General features: G+C 43.6%; 1 pseudogene; it reads right to left on the minus strand.

Moving 5' to 3' along the window:
* Positions 1–1,560: 1,560 nt before the first annotated feature.
* On the minus strand, positions 1,561–3,442 carry LOC138929822 (5-formyltetrahydrofolate cyclo-ligase pseudogene; annotated as a pseudogene).
* Positions 3,443–21,474: the final 18,032 nt, after the last annotated feature.

Here is a 21,474-nt window from a genome sequence, read left to right on the forward strand (position 1 = left end):
CAACGTTGTGTTAGTTTCAAGTATATAACAAAGTGATTCAGTTATACATACACGAGGAACTTGAAAAAGAAGAGATCTGGTTTCTTTGGACAGATTTTGCAATTATTTAGCCATGTCTCCAGAAGTGTGTTCTGGGCCTGCATCTCCTCTACGTAAAGCCGGGGAACTGGATTGGATGGTTTTCAATGCCCTCCCCATGTGTATGGGTCTAGTTCACTTTTTTTTTTTTTTTTTTAATCTACTTATTTATTTTAATTGGAGGTTAATTACTTTATAACATTGTGGTGGTTTCTGCCATACACTGACATGAATCGCCCACGGGTGTACATGTGTCCCCCATCCTGAACCCCCTCCCACCTCCCCCCCCATCCCGTCCCTCAGTGTTGTCCCAGTGCACTGACATCGAGTGCCCTGCTTCATGCATGGAACTTGGACTGGTCATCTCTTTCACAGATTGTAATATACATGTTTCAGTGCTATTCTCTCAAATCATTCCACCCTCATCTTCTCCCACAGAGTCCAAAAGTCTGTTCTTTATATCTGTGTCTCTTTTGCTGTCTCGCATATATGGCCATCGTTACCATCTTTCTAAATTCCATCTATACGCGTTAATATACTCTATTGGTGTTTTTCTTTCTGACTTACTTCACTCTGTATAATAGACTCTAGTTTCATCCATGTCATTAGAACTGATTTAAATGCGTCCTTTTAAGACACCAGATCTTAAACTCATCAGTGCCTGACATCCGGAACAGCAGAGATGGGAACACATTAGCCAGATTTAAATATTTAAATCATAAAATGTTTCAGTCTGTTGTCCATCAAATGTTAGAAAGCATCAGACATAATTTCCAATTGAGTAAGTGAAGCCATGATAAAAGGGGAGAATATTCTTGGGGAACTTTGAATGCAAAGCAAACTCCAAGTCATTTAGTAATTTCTGGGTCTCTGTGTGCCTGCCAGACTGACTCAGACCCCTGACAGGACTTCATGACAGTGTCCATTTCCCATAAGTTTCCTTTCCCCTCACACTCTGAGTTGGAGCACAGGGCCTCGTGAATGTTCAACTTACACTTCACAGAAGAACCAGGGATTCCCTAAGGCTCAAGTGGTAAAAAATCTGCCTGCAAAGTGAGAGACCTGGGTTCGATCCCTGGATTGAGAGGAGGTAATGGCAATCCACCCCTGTATTCTTGCCTGGAGAATCCCATAGACAGAGGAGCCTGGCAGGCTATAGTCCATGGGGTCGCCAAGAGTCAGGCTCGACTGAGCAACCAAACCACCACCACCACAAAGCAGACAGACCAACCTGGGACATTAAGGCCAGAAAGTCAACTTGAAAATCACACGGTGATAGCCTCCGTTTTAATCAACGTTCTATTACACGCACGGCTATTGATTTTTAAAACTGGCTTCTGTTAGGTGCATCTCACACTGAAAACAATACAGCCCACATTCACATTAGTGTGCAACCTCCGCTAATTTCTGACAACGAGAAAATACACATGTTCGACTTTTTTCTGGCACAAAACCTTGATTGTCAGCTGCGGTCGTCAGAGCCAAAGGTGCTCAGGAGTCTTCGTAAAGCACGTCGTCTACCTTCACGTCGTTCTCATCCACCGGGACCTGGAGACAGATCTGCTCTTTGAAAGCCAAGGCTAGGGGGTAGGGTTTCACGTCCTGGGACTGCAGACAGCGCTTCAGGTAGGCGTCACAGTAACCCTTGCCCCGTCCCGAAAGGTTGCTCTGTTTGTCGAACCCGAGACCTGGCACGAAGATGAGGTCAAGTCCCCCTGTTGACAAGGCCTCCTCCAGAACCTCATCCTCACCGGGCTGCTGAATGTTCCAGGAAGTTCTGGGCAGTGAAGCGATTTCCTCTGGCGATGCTAACTTCAGCACATCCATGTGATTGCTCTGCTACTGGTACCGCGGTATAAAGCAGGTTTTGCCTTGTCGGAACATGTCCTTGATGGTCTCCTCTGTCTCAGTTTCATCTGGCCTGCTAGTTCACTTTTCAGTCTAACACTGAGGACCATGCAAATCTCCCTTCGATCATAGAGAGCTGTGCAGTGTGACTTGCGAGCCCTGGGCCAGTATGGGAGTGGGTGATGGGTTTCCCACCATGCTCAAAGCTAATTTGCCTGCTAGAGGGGGTTAGAAATGGAAGAAAGGAGATCTACTCCAAGGGGATGGAGCTCTAGATCCCTCCTCCACTTCAACCAAGGCAACCCCACTTATATTTTTATATGATAGGATACAGTCTCCGCTCTCGTCTAACCAAAAGTTACACTACAAAAACCAGTGCATAGAGGATGCTGGAGGGAGAGGTCATGTTGGATCAGATAAGACCCTGGAACTCACTCTTTCTTTCTGTTTCCTAAATGCTTAATGAGAGCTGGTTTTCTTATCAGTTACCCTCCCTTGGACTGCAAGGAGATCCAACCAGTCCATTCTGAAGGAGATCAGCCCTGGGATTCCTTGGAAGGAATGGTGCTAAAGCTGAAACTCCAGTACTTTGGCCACCTCATGCAAAGAGTTGACTCATTGGAAAAGACTCTAATGCTGGGAGGGATTAGGGGCAGGAGGAGAAGGGGACGACAGAGGATGAGATGGCTGGATGGCATCACTGACTCAATGGACGTGAGTCTGAGTGAACTCCGGGAGTTGGTGATGGACAGGGAGGCCTGGTGGGCTGCGATTCATGGGTCGCAAAGAGTCGGGCATGACTGAGCGACTGAACTGAACTGAACCCTCCTGATGGGGGATGGCACGGGTCGGGGAACTAGTGTAGAAAAGATTTCCATCAATGGGGAGAATCTGCTTGGCTGTGATTCCGCCATCTGTGGCTCTCTATGCCAAGGCCAGCAGCAGTGTGTAAGTTTGACTGCTTCCCACAGCAGCCTCTGGTTACCCCATGGAAAAATGATACCCCAACATCAGGAAAAACTCCTTTGCAGGAATTACCTCCTGCTCTTGTTTTCTCCAACAGAAGTGAGGTGGGCAGCTAGGAGGAAATAACGTCTGATTCCGGTGAAGCTCTGATATGCTTTCTGGGTGCCTGTGCACTTAGCCACTCAGTCACAGCTGACTCTTTGCAGTCCCGTGGGCTATAGCTTGCCTGTGAGGCCCCTCTCTCCATGGACTTTTCCAGGCAACATTACTGGAGCAGGTTGCCATTTCCTACTCCAGGGATCTTCCCAATCCAGGAATCGAACCTGCCTCTCCTGCATTGGCAGGCAGATTCTTTGCCACTGAGCCACCTGGGAAGCCATATGCCTTCTACTCCACCTTCAATAACACTCCCTAAACCACACAGCACCTTGTTCCAGCTGCACTGAACGCATGGATGGGCTCAAAAACTATGCTGTGTTTTCCCTTTTCATTTATCTCCTCACCTCCTTTTATCCTTCTTTTCTGATTTCTTACGGGTAGTACCTGCCATAGGGATATAGGTTTTTCTAAAATTCACGATGTACCCCAGTTCAGCCCTTCTGAACTTACTCAGGATGGCCCACACCTGCAGCTGATTTTCTGCTCCAGGGCAATGGTTTGTTCACTCATTCTCTCAGGAAACATATTTTGGGTACTTCCACAGTGCCAGGCTCTGTTTTAAGCACTAAAGATACAAAGATAAATGCACGCACATTTCTTGACTAAAGCTAAATATGAGATAGTAGGGGAGACAGACTGCCACAAAGCATGATGCTGCTGAGAGCAGTGGGGACAGGAGAGCCAGGACCTCAGAGGAAGCATCTCGCCCAGACAAAGAGGCAGAAGCTCCCTGAGGAGTTGCTCTACAGCTGCATTCTCAACACCCAATGCTTCAGCAAGGAAGACACAATGGCTTGAGACATCTCGCTCTCCTTACCTCACATAAGGAGCAGTATCCTGCACAAAGAGCTAGGTCAGGTCCCAACACTGCCTGCTGCCCAATGGTAGGTACTGCCCACGAGCAGATCCATGAAAGTACCATACTGGGCATGTGTTGCTGGATGGCGGTGGTGGTAGGCTATAGCACCCAACCTTCAGGGTCGGGGTGGAGGCCCCCCAGTCAGCACAGACTGTCCATAGAGGCAATGAAATAGGACCCTTGACTCTCCTGTGAGCCTTCGTGCTGCAGTAAATGTTCTGGCCAGCCATCCTGATATTGGTTACCCAACAGGCAGGCCAGAGGACACTTAGGACAATGATGTAATGAGAGAGACTCGATTTTTCATTGATTTATAAAAGCAATTATACAACCTAGATGGAGAAAACCACAACTTGGTTGGACTGCCTGCACTTATTTCTGTGGTTTGGACTTGTTTGGAATCGATGGGGTCATGAACAGACCAAATGTTCTCAGTGCTTCGGGCTCCCTAAAGATCTCACTCAGCCTGTCCCAAGTGTAAGGAACCTGTGTGCTGACAAAGCTTGCCCTGCTTTCCGACCTGCCTCCAGGTCCAGAGAGCGGGGACTTTGTTGCCCTCAGTTCACTCTACAGACGCCCTAATGGGTGATGAGTGACCGGCCCGCACACCTCCACATCCTCCTCTCTGTGTCATTGATTACCACCTCAATTAAAATTAGGCACAGTATCTTGCAATTTCTGAGAAATGAGGAGACCTCCCTGATGGTGGGGTGGGGAAACATCATGTTTTAAAAGGCCTCCTTATCCGACACCAGTGGCATCTCATCTGGTGTCTCTAAATCCATCTGGACACTCTCCTTTCTGTGGCTCTCTGATGGAGCTCCCTGCTCAGCTGCAATGTCAGACCACTTTCCTTCGAGCCCCTATTCCCTGCCCAGAGTTCAAGGCCCATCTTAAAATGTCAATTCATCTAAGCCTTCCTTGTCTATCCCAGCCTTCACTGAATACTTGTGTCTAGATTTCTAAAGCATTTTCAGTTATTGCTATACAACTTACACTCTTGAATATGCCTAGCAGACCCCAGAGCCCCTACAATCCAGTTTCAGCAGGCTTCCATGAAAGGATTTCCTGTAGCATTTTTTTTCTTTTAAGGAGCGGTAAAGCAATTTGATTTAAAACCTGGGACAGCATTTGTAAAATATCCTGTCCTGTACTCTCCTTTTCAAGTCTCTTGCACCCACGGGTGCTCTGAAGCTTCCCACGCCCTGAACATCCCACCCCGCACCCATCTGCCCCTAAACCTTAAATATGCACAGCATTTCCAGATCCCTTGTTCCCATCCCCTGTCTATCAACTCTTGATGATATACATAGACTTAACCTCTTTACCAGCCACATGAGGCTGGTTTACACTCCATAGCAGACTTCCCTGCTCAAAAGCATTCTTTCCAGCTTCAGTCTGTTCCGGGTTGTCGGAACCCCAGCGTCAGAGCTTCAGAAGCAGCTCTTCCCTGTGACATGCTGGTCTCATAGCAGAGGAATGAGAGAGATGGTGTAGCCATGCAACTGCTCTTGAGTCTCCTACCCAGAAATGGTGGAACTGAGCAGTACCCTGTGGGGCTTGTGGGCACAATAGCCTTTCTGTGTCCCCTGTGTTTTAGTTTTCTTCATCCAGCCTCCATGACCTTCCCTGAGTTCCAATTGGAAAGTTCAAACAGTTGCAAATCAGGGAAGGGAGGGGATACAGAGACAAGGCAGGAGAAGTCAAGAAACAGCAGTGCAGCCTTGCAGCCAGGTCCTGGTTTCCCCTCAAGGGATACGTATTATAATATTTTTAAGCTGTTTGGCAGATACTGAAACCCCCACCAGGTTGGAGAAGTTAACTGTATGCTTGCCACAAGTCCATTGACCCCCGGTAGGTTTGAACCCGAAGGTTGATGATTCTGACTCCCTCTTACCTCACTACCAACCATTCAGAAGAATGTCCATGAGCTGAGCACACCTTTCTCTTTGAACCATTTCTGTAAAACTCCTCACCACCCACTCCAAGTCAAGTAATACAGGTTTGAGGGCGTGAGCCCACTGTGGTCCCCTTTACCTGGCAAAACAGTGAAACTCTTCTCTTCTACTTCATAAGAAACTCTGTATCTGAGATTCAATTTAGTAACAGGATGCAGAGGCTGGATTTCAGCTACAGCGGCTCCATACTGACCATCCTGTTTCAGGGCATCCTATATCCAGGAGGGATGATGACCTCTAGATTCCCTCCATGAATCGGTGGAAGACCCATGGCAAAGGATCTAGAGGTCAGTAAATGAGGACATCACTGGCCCAGGTAACTCGGGTAGTGACCCTGCCCCTGTCATCCCATCCAGCCACCTGCTTGTCTGGGGCCTGGATGCTGCCTCATAGCAAATCGGGAAGCAAGCCAGTCCCAATACCCCTTCTTGCTGCAAGAAAACTTGTGTCAATAACTGGAGTTCCTCTGCCCCAAGTGGTGGGGATCTTCTTCCTAGAAGCAGAGCCACCTGGGAAGCATTCTCTTAATCTTTAGTCCAACTTTTGCTGGATTTTATAGGAAACTCCTTCCCCAGAGGTGGGATAGAATGATGAGCCCATCATCAGCCAGGGGAAAGTTCCTTTGAAGCGATTTGTTTGTTTTCTTTTCTTTCATGCCTCCCTTTTGTCATTCTTCAATCAGGAAAAAAGCACTAAGTTGTTCCATGAGATAATTAAGGGGGAAATGATTGCACAGCATTTTAGCAAAATATCTCAACAAATGAAAAATAGCAGATTTGCTGGAGGAGGGCAGTTGAGAAAACAGGTCTTTGACGAGAGTTCAGAACTCCCTGATAAGCATTTTGCTGAAAACATTAGTCTTTACTCTTCCTGCCAAAATTAGGCACCGCTATTCTCTCTCGGTAATAACAACCTTGGAGCTTACTAAACAATTGTGTCGGAAAAAGAGTTATGTACTTTAAGCGCGGAGGTTCATGATGTAGAGGAACACTGAAAGTTTCCAGAACCACCCTGTCCAGGAACTATTTTGCCTTTTGCCTCTGACCAGATATCTCCAAAAGAACATCTGCTCTTCAGGGAAGGGAGGAAATGACACAAGGGAAAAGACTTGCACAAATAAGTAAGCTCTGCCCAGGAGATCGCTTTAAGTAAGGTAGATGGAAAAGGAAATCACTAGAGATGTTGAGAGGTGGGGGAGTAAGGAAAGAGAGGGAGACTCAGTAACCCCACTGATCAGCTTCAGAGATGCTCGAAGTGTCCATACAGATTGAGCTCACACACCACCTCCTCAACCCCTCTGTGATGGCACATAAAATGTATTTGACTCTCTCTCCCTGCTAGTGATACCAACCAGGGTTCTTGGCCTCCCCTAATCAATAGAAATTGACTAGAAGCCAGACAAGAAATTCAGGCAAGGCTTTTATGGGATGAGGATAGGGGCATGTCCAGGAGTTGGGCTAGAGGGGTGGCTTAGGTGGTTTTCCCACCCCTTTGGTGATATTGTGTGCAGGGGGCATGTGCAGTTCTCTGCTTTCACTCCTGACACCCTGTTTTTTGCTTCCAGAAGTGCTTCATAAGTGGCAGTTGGGGTTTTTTGGTCGTTTTGTATCTTGGTGTCTATAACTTGCTTCAACTGAGCATGCTTGCAGTTACTTTTAGTCCCTTATAGTTTCTTTGTATCCTGTTGCTTGAAGAGCTGTTTATTCAGGTACAAGCACTGCAGCCAAGGGTCTCATGTCCAGTCTGTCTCACTAGGACTGGGCCACGTGAGACACTGGGCCTTGCCCCCCACTCAACACACAAGGGAACAGATGAACAAGGAGTAACACGCATTTGCAGCCCTTCTGCCTGACAACTTGGGATACTTTCACAGCCTTATCTTCTAGCATCCCAAGATGCTAATTCCATGACCTCATACTTTTCTACCACTTCCCAGGTGGTGCAGTGGTAAAAAATCTGCCTGCCAATGCAGGAGACGCAGGAGACATGAGTTCTATCTCTGGGTTGAGAAGATCCTCTGGAGAAGGAAACGGCAACCCACTCCAGTAATCTTGCCAAGGAAGAGCGGGGCCTGGTGGGCTACCGTTCATGGGGGTCACAGAGAGTCAGACACGACTGAGTGAGCACAGTGCACACTTTTCAGGAAAGGGGCAGCAGATGAAGCGCCCGAGCCCAGTTCACAGCAGGAAACTGTGAGGCAGCTTCAGCAGAAAGAGATTCAGGGAGGTAAACGGTAGTGATGATGTAAAAGCAAAGAAGGAAAGACATCATTTCTTGGCAATGGCACTTCAGAGATGCTTTATTGCCAGGAAGGTTGCATTTACACCCAACGACGGATGCAGAGAGAGACAGCCTGTGAGAGAAACAATGGTCCACTGTATATTAGTAAATCCATCTAATCAGATACAAAAATGTAAGTTGTTCTCCCTCTTGTCCCACCTTTGATCTGGTGGACAGGGATTGGAAACTACCTTCCCCAGCAAGTGCTCAGCCAGCAGTTGTGTTAGCGGGTGGAAACTTAACCACAGTAAGGAAGGGAGAGTTGCTCTCTTCTGTCACTAATGATTTGAGATTCCTGTTTTAAAGCTTCCTTCTGACTTAGTTATCATGGCTTTTGGTGCAAGAAAAGCCTGGAAGATGCCTTGAGTGTGGGAAAGGAACAATGGATCCAGGCAGATGACGGCAGGAGCTGAGTAAGGGAATGAGAAACAGAGGAGGTGGGAGCAGTCAGAGCAGGGAACCAAGTCGGCACCTGCATGAGGGACGTCCATCTCGGTTAGTGGAGCTTAAATGCCCAGAAGCTCCTTCAACTTGGGTGTTTTCACCTGGTCACCACAGTGCACCCTGTCCAGCCTTATATCATGATCTTGATTCCACACACCTTGCACACAGATACACACACATATGCACACACATGCCATAATACAAAGGAGTCTCCTGGCATTGTGCACAGGGGAAGACAGAGTGCCGCCTGCGCCAGCGGTTAAGTTGAACAATTTGAGTTAGACATGGGCGTCAGCACTCATTAGGAATACACATTCCTTAAGAAACAAAGGGGTTTTGTGTATCTGTAATAAAGTAGGTTTGAGGCAAACTATGTGCCATAAACTCTACCTAAGATTGTGTAACACTGTGGTGGCCTGTCTCCAGGTGGCCCCGAACGTCCTGACTCTTGGTCTTCACATGCTTGTACAGTGCCCCCACACTGATTCAGGGTGGGTAAGTGTGACCAGTAGAGAAAGGCACAGGAGATGGTGTGTGGTTTCCAGCTTTAGTCATGTAAAGCACTTCAGCTTTTGTCTGGTCCTCTGGGGAAGCCACCATGCCATGAGGACTCTCAAGCACCCCCCATGGTGCACAGAGGAAAGAACTGAGGGCTCCCATCAGGAACCAATACCAATTTGCCAGCCAGGGCAGTGAGGCCTCTTGAAAGTGGGTCCCCAGCCCAGTCAAGTCTTCAGATGATCCAGCCCCAGCAACCACCTCACAACCTCATGAGAGACCCTGAGCCAGAACCACCCAACAAAGCTGCTTACAAATTCCTGACACACAGAGACTATGCTCTTGTCGTTTAGTTGCGAAATTGTGTCCGACTCTTCTGCGACCCATGGACTATAGTCCACCAGGCTTCTCTGTCCATGGGATTTCCCAGGCAAGAATACTGAAGTGGGTTGCCATTTCCTTCTCCAGGGGATCTCCCCGACCCAGGGATCGAACTCACATTTTCTGCATTACAGGTGGATTCTTTACTCCTGAGCCACCAGGGAAGCCCTGCAACCGTGAATAGGAAACCTACTGAGGTCACATCCAAGTAACAAGGAAGGATGGAAGGGAGAACTCTCTTTAGATAAAAGGACACTTGTACCTAAAATCCATATGTTATAGATGTTAAAGAGCATCTGAAGTGTTACATCATCATCAGAGATTTGGTGATGCTTCCAACTGGCCTGGTCTGGATATCTTGGGAAAACTGTCTCATCAGATGTCATCTGTTTCAATTCCAGGAAATCTTTACTTCCAGGTCACAGGATGATGTGCAGGTCCAGTCAGGGTTTGAGGCTTTCTTTAGGTGCATCCTGTGAATCCAAGTGTCTATTCCTTGAAGTTTGGCAGCACAAGGTTTGGTTGGCAGTACTTGATAAAGGCCTTTTCCCTGAAGTTAAAGAGAGTCATTCTGGAGATATCTTCTGAAATAGAGGAAATCTCCAGTTTGCCAGATGTGACACTCAAGGTCTTCATCCCCTGAGGACACACTATGAAAAGTTGCTCTACCTAAACACAGTTATTTTTAGTAGAAGCAGTTAGGGCTTTGCAGTATTGGAGTAGCACCTTTTTATCAGCTGTGGGTCAAAAGAAGTAGTAGCCAAGTGCCTTGGACACCCTCTGACTGTCTCACAGGTAGAGTTTATGGTTTCAAAAGGAGTGGATCTGAGATTAAGGACCAAGGACTGTGCTTTTGGCCAAGGTATTTAAGGGCCTCTCCAAATTTTGCAAATTGAATTTTAATAATGTATTTAGTGTATTGGAGGAAATCAGAGGATTGAGGGTGGTAAGTGTATTGAAAGTGTTTTAAAGCCAGCCAAACATCACAGACATATTAAAACCTCTTATCAGTAAAATGGGTTCCCCAATCACTGTGAAGTTCAACAGGAGTGTCCCACGTATGGATAATCTTTTTCTGAAGGACTTTGGCCACAAGAAGAGACAGTAGCCTGTCTGCAAGGGAAGACTTCAGTCCAGTGTGAAAGCATACAGACCATGACTAAAGTTAATTTATATCCATGAGATAAAGGGAGTTGTATGAAATCCATTTGCCGGACCTCAAATGGTCCATTAAGCTGTTCAGAATGTCCCAGGGCAGTACCAACAGGCTTCCCTGGATTATTCTTTGGACAAGTAGAAAAAGTGAGGAAGGAATTTTTTCAGCCTGGTAAATGGTTGCCCACCATATTGATTCATGAAGACTCTTACTGTGTCATAGACTATAATGGCTTAATGAATCTACAGTGGTAAGGGCTGGAAATTTTATAGACTGAAGTTTGCCTGCTATTGGTCTCTTTAAGGACAGCATTCCTTGCAGAAATGTCAGCAAGACGATTTCCCTAGCTTCAAGAGAGTCAAGATTAGAATGCCTGAGAATCTTAATAACAGCTAAAGTGGTAGGCAAAATCATTGCATCTAATAATTCCTGAACATGGGGGCCAATTTTAGTTTCTTCTGAAAGGAAGGGAGCTACGTTGCTTCCACAACATTCCAAAATTATGAACTACTCCAGAAGCAAATCTGTTATCAGTTTAAATATTAGCAGTTTTGTCCTTGGCCAAAGTACAACCCGTTTAAGAGCAAATAATTCAGCCTATTGGGCTGAAGGAACCATAGATAAAGAAGCTGACTCAAGAAGATCCTGGAGAAAAAAGATAAAGGAGAGGGTGACCTGACAGTCCCCCTAGGTGTCAGGTGGACTAGGGGAGAAACACTGAGCCAGTTTGTTTTCCACCATCCTTCATGGCCACTGGGGAGCCTGCATCCAGAAAGAACTCATTTCCTTTCAAGAAGGGTAAGAGGCTCCACCCTGAGAATGGCTCAAAGAGCTAGAAGTGAGGAGGCCTGAAAGCACAGCACCCAAATCACCCTCCCAGGTGCCTTCCAATTGAAAGGCCTGTGTGTGGGCAGAGGCCTGTGGACACTGGGCACCCTTCCAGGCCACAAGCGTGCCACCTCTGACACAGACCTAACCCCTTTCAAGCCTCACTTCTTCCATTTGCTAAATGGGCCAACAGTACCAGCCTCACAGGACTCTGGGTGGATAATGTGAGAACAAGAAGCCCAGGGCCTCCTTTCCCACCACCATGCTCTACTTACGTCAAGGCTGTATATTGTCACCCTGCTTATTTAACTTACTTGCACAGTACATCATGAGATATGCTGGGCTGGATGAAGCATAGGAATCAAGATTGCTGGGAGAAATATCAGTAACCTCAGATGTGCAGATGACACCACCCTTATAGCAGAAAGTGAAGAGGAACTAAAAAGCCTCTTGATGAAGGTGAAAGAGGAGAGTGAAAAAGCTGGCTTAAAACTCAGCATTCAAAACATGAAGATCATGGCATCCTGCCCCATCACTTCATGGCAAATAGGTGGGGAGACAATGGAAACAGTGACAGATTTTATTTTGGGGAGCTCCAAAATCACTGCAGATGGTGACTACAGCCATGAAATTAAAAGATGCTTGCTCCTTGGAAGAAAAGCTATAACAAACCTAGACAGCCTATGAAAAAACAGAGACAGAAGAGCAAGACAGCGGAGGAGTAGGAAGACGTGGAGAACATCCTGGATACATCAGGAAGACACCTTCAGACACACAGAAGTGTATGCAGAACACCAGCTGAGAGCGGACAGGAGTACTTGACCAGCAGAAAAGAAAATATAGAACCATGCAAAACTCAGTAGGATGAAGGAACTAGGGTGAAAAACAGGAGTGTTAGTAGGACTGGACCTGCCCTCGGTGTGTGGGGGAACTGAAGCAGGGGTCCGATCCCCACATCAGGGCAATTGTCTGAGTCAGAGGAGAAACATTTAAGGCTGAGAGCTGATCTGTGGCAACTTAAATGGAATGAGAATCAGATAGTCCTTGCCACAGCCATACATAGCCCAGACAGGGACGCAGGTCTCCTGGAAGGTGCAGCAGCTGGGAGCTGGAATTTAGCGATTGTGGAGTAATCCCAGGGTGAGGGCTGCTGTTGACTGCAGAGAGACCAGTTGAGGAGGTGTGAGGGAGGAGAACGTGGTGGGAAATGCTGGTGGAGGAAAGCCAGGCGCCATGGGAGCAAGGCTATACTGCTGAGTCATGTGTTGCGGGGTGGGAGGGGGGAGGGGGGAGCCATTGCCATGCCTCTCTCTCTCCACACACCAGTATCGGAAGCTGAACAATAGACAGGCTGGCCCGTCAAACTCCTGACGCACTGAACTACAGAATAAGACCCCGCCCAGGGTGTCCATTTAAGTGCCTGATGTGCTGATCTACAGAGTAGGAACCCAGCCAGGGTGCCCCTTTAAGTGCCTGATGCCCAAACAACAGAGAAAGACCCCAGGCAAGGGAGCCCTCTAAGTGCCTGAACTGGCAGAGCTATGGAGAAAGACTGGCCAAAGAGGCCTTCTGATCGCCAGCTACAAGAGGCTCAGAAAAAGACCTTGATAGGACCATAGCTCCTGCAGCAGAGGCAGTCCATGTCCCTGCACACTTGGTACCAGCAGGGTCCCCACAAGCCTAGCAGCTGTGCCACCTTCATGCTCAACTCAGACAGAGCTGACAGAGACCAAAAAAAAAAGTCTTGCATCTATGTGCACAGGGTCGCTTTGGTCACGTCCAGCTCTTTGTGACCCTGTAGACTGCGGCCTATTGGAGAAGAAAATTGCAACCCACTCCAGTGTTCTTGTCTGGAGAATCCCAGGGACGGGGAAGCCTGGTGGGCTTCCGTCGATGGGGTCACACAGAGTCAGACACGACTGAAGCAGCTTAGCAGTAGCAGTAGCAACAGACTGTGGCCTGCCAGGCTTCTCTGTCAGGGGGAATCTCCAGGCAAGAATACTGGAGCGTATTGACCAGTACTGGTTGCCATACCCTTCTAGAGCACTGTATTTCCTGCTGCCCTAGCTGCCAACTCCCCTGAGTATCTGGTGCTGCCAGAACCCCTGCAACCCAAGCAGCTGTACCACCTCCACACCTGGCCCTCACAGAGGCAAACCCAAGTCTTCCAGGGCAGCCTCAGAAGCAAACCCCAAGGGACAACAGACACACAGAGGGGAAATAAAACTATTATTGAAACCCAGGGGCAGTGCGGCTAAGGAAGAAGACCCAGAACCTTCCCACCAGCTGCACAAGCTGCAGATTAAATCCACATGATCAACTAGGCAGACTGTGTCTGTGGAATATATAAAAGGCCATTGAGAGCTCCCACAAAAAAGACGCACTAGTTCTGATAGCTGTGGACATTGGAGGCAAGAACACACAGGAGTAGGACCAGGTTAGAATCTGAGCTGCCCCCACAGCAGGTCCAGAGACTAGTACAGTGTTGGAGGGCATCCTAGGCAGGTGAGGTGGACCGTGACTCCCAGCAAGGGAAAGGACTCTGACAACAGTGACTCAAGAAAAACCTTTATTATCCTTATGTTTGAATTGTTCTGTAGATTCTTTTGGATTTTTTTTTCCTTTCCTTTTTCTCCCTCTGTTGTAGTTGTCAATTGTACTGGCACTATGAAATTTAATTAAGCTTTTGAGCTTTTTTTCCCCTCAGTCACATTTTTTATTGTTGTTATAAACCTCTGCCTCTATGTTGAGCTTTTGCAGTTTTGTAGAGTTGTCCTTTTTTTCTTCTCTCTTTTTTTTTAATTTTAATTTTTAAACCTATTATTATTTTTTCTACATTTATTCCTCTGTTTGCTTTTCCTACTGTTCTTTTCCCTTTGTAGTTAATCTTTAATGTATATAAATCTTCTTTATCTACCTCTATTTAACTTTGCATATCTATTCTTTCTTTTTTTTCTCTCTCCTTTCCTCTCAGCGTATTTGTTAGTTTTATTTTCATTGCTTTACTCCCCAGTTGGCACCTTGCTTTAGTTTTGTTTTCCACTTTGTGCTTTAGTTAGCTTTGTTCTTAACTGGTAGATGTAATTTTTGGTTTCCTTTATTCACTGGGTCAATCTATTGTACTTTATTTTTGTTAGACACTTATGTGTATATTCAGTCACACTTTTTTTGTTGTTATAAACCTCTGCCTCTATGTTGGGCTTTTACAGTTCTGTGGAGTTTTCTTTTTCTTCTTCTTCTTCTTCCTTTTTTTTTCTCTTTTTTCTTTTCTCTTTCTTATAATTTTAATTTTTAATTTTTTAAGCCTATTGTATTTTTTCTACATTTATTCCTTTGTTTGCCTTTTCCCCTTGCAGTTAATCTTTAATGTACATGAATCTGCTTCATCTACCTCTATTTACCTTTACATATCTAGTCTTTCTTTTGTTTCCTCTCAACATATTTATCAGATTTTTTTCATTGCTTTATTCTCCACTTGGCACCTTGCTTTAGTTTTGTTTTCCAGTTTGTGCTTTAGTTAGTTTTGTTCTTAACTTGTAAATATAATTTTTGATTTCCTTTGTTCACCAGGTCAATCTACTGTGCTTTATTTTTGTTGGACTGTTTTGACGTTGCTTATGGGTGTATACGTATATATGTATATTCCATTATTTATTTTTTGCCTGATTTTTTAACTGCCATTTGTCTGGGGTTCATCTTTGGTTTCTCATTTGGGGGTATTTGTTTTAATCTCACTTAATGCCATAACAAACCACTTGTGGAATCTTCCTTTCTGACCAGAGATCAAGCCCTGAACCTTTGGAGTGGGAGCACTGACTCCAAGACCCTAGACTACCTGAGAACTAACGCTGCTGCTCCTGCTGCTAAGTCGCATCAGTCGTGTCTGACTCTGTGCGACCCCATAGACAGCAGCCCACCAGGCTCCCCTGTCCCTGGGACTTTCCAGGCAAGAACACTGGAGTGGGTTGCCATTTCCTTCTCCAATGCATGAAAGTGAAGTCACTGTCATGTCTGACTCAGCGACCCCATGGTCTGCAGCCTACCAGGATCCTCTATCCATAGGATTTTCCAGGCAAGAGTACTGGAGTGGGGTGCCATTGCCTTCTCCGGAGAACGCTAGGGAGTTATCAACTAGTGCTAACTCACACAAAGGAAACCACTTGAATACAAGACCTATCATCACCCAACCACCAGTAGCACCCTCATCTAAACAATAAACAAAACAAAAATACAAACCAAATCATCAGCAGACAGGATTGCCACCTCAGCCTTGCCCATCAGAGGAAAAACAAACAAACAAATAAACAAAAACTCAGCACAAATCTCGCCCTATACGAAGTTTACACAAGCCACTGGACCAACCTTGCTGCTGCTGCTGCTGCTGCTAAGTCACTTCAGTCATGTCTGACTCTGTGCGACCCCAGAGATGGCAGCCCACCAGGCTCCCCCGTCCTTGGGATTCTCCAAGCAAGAACACTGGAGTGGGTTGCCATTTCCTTCTCCAATGCATGAAAGTGAAAAGTGAAAGTGAAGTCGCTCAGTCGTGTCTTACTCCTAGTGACCCCATGGACTGCAGCCTACCAGGCTCCCTCCATCCATGGGATTTTCCAGGCAAGAGTACTGGAGTGGGGTGCCATTGCCTTCTCCGGGACCAACCTTAGGAGGGCAGAAATCAAAAGGAAGAGAGAATTCAACACTGAAGCCTGGGAAAAGGAGACCTCAAACACAATAAGTTAAAAAAAAATAATGGAAAGACAGATAAATACTACACAAATGAAGGAACAAACTAGAAACACAGAAGCCCAAATAAATGAAGAGGAAATAGGCAAACTACCTAAAGAAGAATTCAGAATAATGATAACAAAGATGATCTTTTGAAAACAAAATGGAGAAAATGAAATAATCAATTAACAAAGACCTAGAAGAATTCAAGCAAAAGCATACAGAGACAAAAAACACAATTAATGAAATTGAAAATAGTCTAGAAGGAATCAATAACAGAATATCTGAAGCAGATTGAATCAGTGGGCTGGAAGATAAAATGGTGGAAATAACTTCTGAAGAGCAAAATAAAGTAAAAAGAATGAAAAGAACTGAGGATAGTCTCAGAGACCTTTGTGACAATATCAAATACACCAACATTCGACTTATACAGGTCCCAGAAAAAGAGAAAAAGAAAGGGTATGAGAAAATTTTTGAAGAGATTATATTTGAAAATTTCCCCAACATTGAAAAGGAAATAGTCAATCAAGTCCAAGAACCACAGAGAGTCCCATACAAGATAAACCCAAGGAGAAACACACCAAGACACATACTAATCAAACTAACAAAGACTAAACACAAAGAAAGAATATTAAAAGCAGCAAAGGAAAAGCAACAAGTAATATACAAGGGAAACCTGATAGGCTTAACAGCTGATCTTTCAGCAAAAACTCTGCAGGCCGGAAGGGAATGGCAGGATATATTTAAAGCACTGAATGGGAAAAATACAACCAAGATTACCATACCCAGCAAGGATTTCATTCAAAATTGATGGAGAAATAAAAAGCTTTTCAGACAAGCAAAAGTTAAAAGAATTCAGTACCACCAAACTGGCTTTACAACAAATGTTAAAGGGACTTATATACTCAAGAAATACAACAGAAGAAAAAAAATCTACAGAATCAACCCCAAACAATTAAGAAAATGGCAATAGGAACATATATATCAATAATTACTTTAAATGTAAATGGATAAAATGCTCCAAGCAAAAGACATGGACTGGCTGAATGGATACAAAAGCAAGACCCAAAAATATGCTGTCTACAAGAAACCTACTTCAGACCTCGAGACACATATAGACTGAAAGTGAGAGGATAAAAAAATATATTACATGTAAATGGGAAGCAAGCTACTCCAGAAAGCTGGAGTAGCAATCCTCATATCAGACAAAATAGACTTTAAAATAAAGAATATTACAAGAGATAAGGAAGGACACTACATAACGGTCTAGGGACAAATCCAAGAAGACATAACAATTGTAAATATATATGCACCCCACATTGGATCACCTCAACACATAAAGCAAACACTAACAGACATAAAAGGAGAAATTGACAGGAACACAATAAGAGTAGGGGACTTTCACACCCCACTCACACCAATGAAGAGTTCATCAAAACATAAAATTAATAAAGAAACGCAAGTTTTAAATGATACATTAGATGAAATGGATCTCATTGATATCTTCAGGACATTCCATCCAAATGTAGAAGAATACACCTTCTTCTCAAGTGCACAGGGAACATTCTCCAGGATAGACCACATCTTGGGTCACAAATCAAACCTCAATAAATTTAAGAAAACTGAAACCTTATCAAGCATCTTCTCCAACCACAATGCTGTGAGACTAGATATCAATTATAAGAAAAAAAAAAACTGTAAGAAGCACAAACGCATGGAGATTAAACAACTTGATTATAAATAACCGACAGGTTACTGAAGAAATCAAAAGGGAAATCAAAAAATTTCTAGAAACAAATGACAATGAAAACACGACAACTCAAAACCTATGGGATGCAGCAAAAGCAGTTCTAAGAGGCAAGTTTATAGCAATACAATCCTACCCAAAGAAACAAGAAAAACATCTAGTAGACAACCTAACTACACCTAAAACAACTGGAAGAAGAACAAAAATCCCAAAAATTAGTAGAAGGAAAGAAATCATAAAGATCCAAGCAGAAATAAATGAAAAAGAAATGAAAGACACAACAGTAAAGATTTAATAAAGCTAAAAGTTGGTTCTTTGAGAAGATAAACAAAACTGACAAACCTTTAGCCAGACTCATCAAGAAAACAAAGAGACTTCTTTTTTATTAATTTTTTATTATTTTGTTAATCAAATCAGCAAAATTAGAAATGAAAAAGAAAAGGTTACAGCAGACAATGCAGAAATACAAAGGGTTATAAGGGACTATTATGAACAACAATATGGCAATAAAATGGATAACCTGTAAGGAATGGATAGGTTCCTAGAAAAATTCATCTTCAAAGACTGAACCAGGAAGAAATAGAAATTATAACACCCTAATTACAAGCACTGAAATTGAAGTTGTGATCAAAAATCTCCCCAAAACACAAAAGCCCAAGACCAGATGTTTTCACAGGAGAATTCTATCAAACATTCAGAGAAGAGCTAATGCCTATCCTTCTGAAACTCTTTAAAAAAATTGCAGAGGAAAAAACACTTCCAAACTCATTCTACGAGGCCAGCATCAACCCTGATACCAAAACCAGACAAAGACAACACAAAAAAGAAAACTACAGGCCAATATCACTGATGAACACAGATGCAAAAATCATCAACAAAGTTTTAGCAAACAGAATTCAGCAACACATCAGAAAGCTCATACATCATGATCAACTTGGGTTTATTCTAGGGATGCAAGGATTCTTCAGTATATCCAAATCAAACAATGTGATCCACCATATTAACAAGTTGAAAGATAAAAACCACATGATAATAGATGCAGAAAAAGCCTTTGACAACATTCAGCACCCATTTACGATTAAAACTCTTCAAAAAGTAGACATAGAGGGAACCTACCTCAGCATAGTAAAGGCCATATATGATAAGCCTACAGCAAACATTATTCTCAATGGTGAAAAACAGAAAGCACTCCCCCTAAGATCAAGAACAAGACAAGGGTGTCCACTTTCACCACTATTATTCAACATAGTTCTGGAAGTCCTAGCTACAGCAATCAGAGAAGAAAAAAATAAATAAATAAAAGGAATCCAGATCGGAAAAGAAGAAGTAAAGCTCTCACTGTTTGCAGATGACATGATACTATACATCAAAAACCCTAAAGATAGTATCAGAAAATTACTAGAGCTAATCAGTGAATTTAGCAAAGTTGTGGGATACAAAATCAATACACAGAAATCACTTGTATTTATGTATACTAATAATGAAAAATCAGAAAGAGAAATTAAGGAATCAATCTCATTCACCATTACAACAAAAAGAATTCAATATCCAGGAATAAACTTACCTAAGGAGACAAAAGAACTATACACAGAAAATTATAAGACACAAATGAAAGAAATCAAAGATGACATAAACAGATGGAGAAATATTCCATGTTCCTGGGTAGGAAAAAACCAGGAAAAAATATTTTGAAATCTTTTGAAAGAGTTTTAGAAGGATAGGCATTAGTTCTTCTTTAAATGCTTGATAGAATTCTGTGAAACCATCTGGTCCTGGGCTTTTGTTTTTGGGGAGATTTTTTATCACAACTTCAATTTCAGAAAAAATATTGTGAAAATGACTATACTACCAAAAGCAATCTACAGATGTTATCCCTATCAAATTACCAATGACATTTTTCCAAAACTAGAACAAAACATTTCACAATTTATATGGAAACACAAAAGACCCCAAATAGCCAATGCTGTCTTGAGAAAGAAGAATGGAGCTAGAGGAATCAACCTTCCTGACTTCAGATTATACTACCAAGCTACAGTCATCAAGACAGTATGCTACTGGCACAAAAACAGGCATATAGACCAATGGAACAAGACAGAAAGCCCAGAAATAAACCCATGCACCTATGAGAACTTTATTTTTTACAAATGAGACAAGAAAAAAATATATAATATGGCAAAGACAGCCTCTTCAATAAATGATACTGGGAAAACTGGACAGCCACATGTAAAAGAATGAAATTAGAACGCTTCCTAACACCATACACAGATAAACTCAAAATGGATTAAACACCTAAATGTAAAACCAGAAACTATAAAACTCTTACAGGAAAACGTAGGTAGAAGACTCGATGACACAAATCAAAGCAAGATCCTCTATGACCCACCTCCTAGAGTAATGGACATAAAAACAAAAATAAACAAGTGGGACCTGATTAAGCTTAAAAGCTTTTGCACAGCAAAGGAAACTATAAGCAAGCTGAAAAGACAACCCTCAGAATGGGAGAAAATAATAGCAAATGAAACAACTGACAAAGGATTAATTTCCAAAATATACAAGCAGCTCACACAACTCAATACCAAAAAAACAAACAATCCAATCAAAAAGTGGGGGAAAAATCTAAACAGACATTTCTTCAAAGAAGATAAACAGATGGCTAACAAGCACATAAAAATATGCTTAACATCGCTCATTATTGGAGAAATGCAAACCAAAACTACAATGAGATTTGTAGTTTCGCCTCACACAGAAGTTTCACCTTACACTGAAGTTTCATCTTATGCTGAAGTTTCACCTCTGACCCTTTTGATGAGGGTCAAAATGGCCCTCATCAAAAAGTCTACAAGCAATAAATGCTGGAGAGGGTGTGGAGAAAAGGGAATGCTCTTATACTGTTGGGAATGTAAATTGATATAGCCACTATGGAAGATGGTATGGAGGTTCCTTAAAAAACTAGGAATAAAACCACCATATGACCCAGCAATCCCACTCCTAGGCATATACCATAAGGAAACCAAAATTGAAAGAGACACATGGATCCCACTGTTCACTGGAGCACTATTTGCAATGTCTAGTACATGGAAGCAACCTAGATGTCCATCAACAGATGAATGGATAAAGAAGTTGTGGTACATATACACACTGGAATATAACTCAGCCATAAAAAGGAACACATTTGGGTCAGTTCTGATGTGGTGGATGAACCTAGAACCCATTATACAGTGTGAAGTAAGTCAGAAAGGAAAGATAAATGTCGTATTCTAATGCATATATACAGAATCTAGAAAAATGGTACTGAAGAATTTATTTACAGGGCAGCAATGGAGAAACACAGAGAATAGACTTATGGACATGCGGAGAGAGAAGTAGAGGGTGAGATGTATGGAAAGAGTAACATGGAAACTTACATTACCGTATGTAAAATAGACAGCTAACGGGAATTTGCTGTATGGCTCAGGAAACTCAAGCAGGGGCTCTGTATAAACCTAGCGGGGTGGAATGGGGAGGGAGATGGGAGGGAGGTTCAAAAGGGAGGGAAAATATGTATACCTAT

Source organism: Ovis canadensis, chromosome 25, assembly GCF_042477335.2.
Source record: "Ovis canadensis isolate MfBH-ARS-UI-01 breed Bighorn chromosome 25, ARS-UI_OviCan_v2, whole genome shotgun sequence".
NCBI classification, from domain to species: Eukaryota; Metazoa; Chordata; class Mammalia; order Artiodactyla; family Bovidae; genus Ovis; species Ovis canadensis.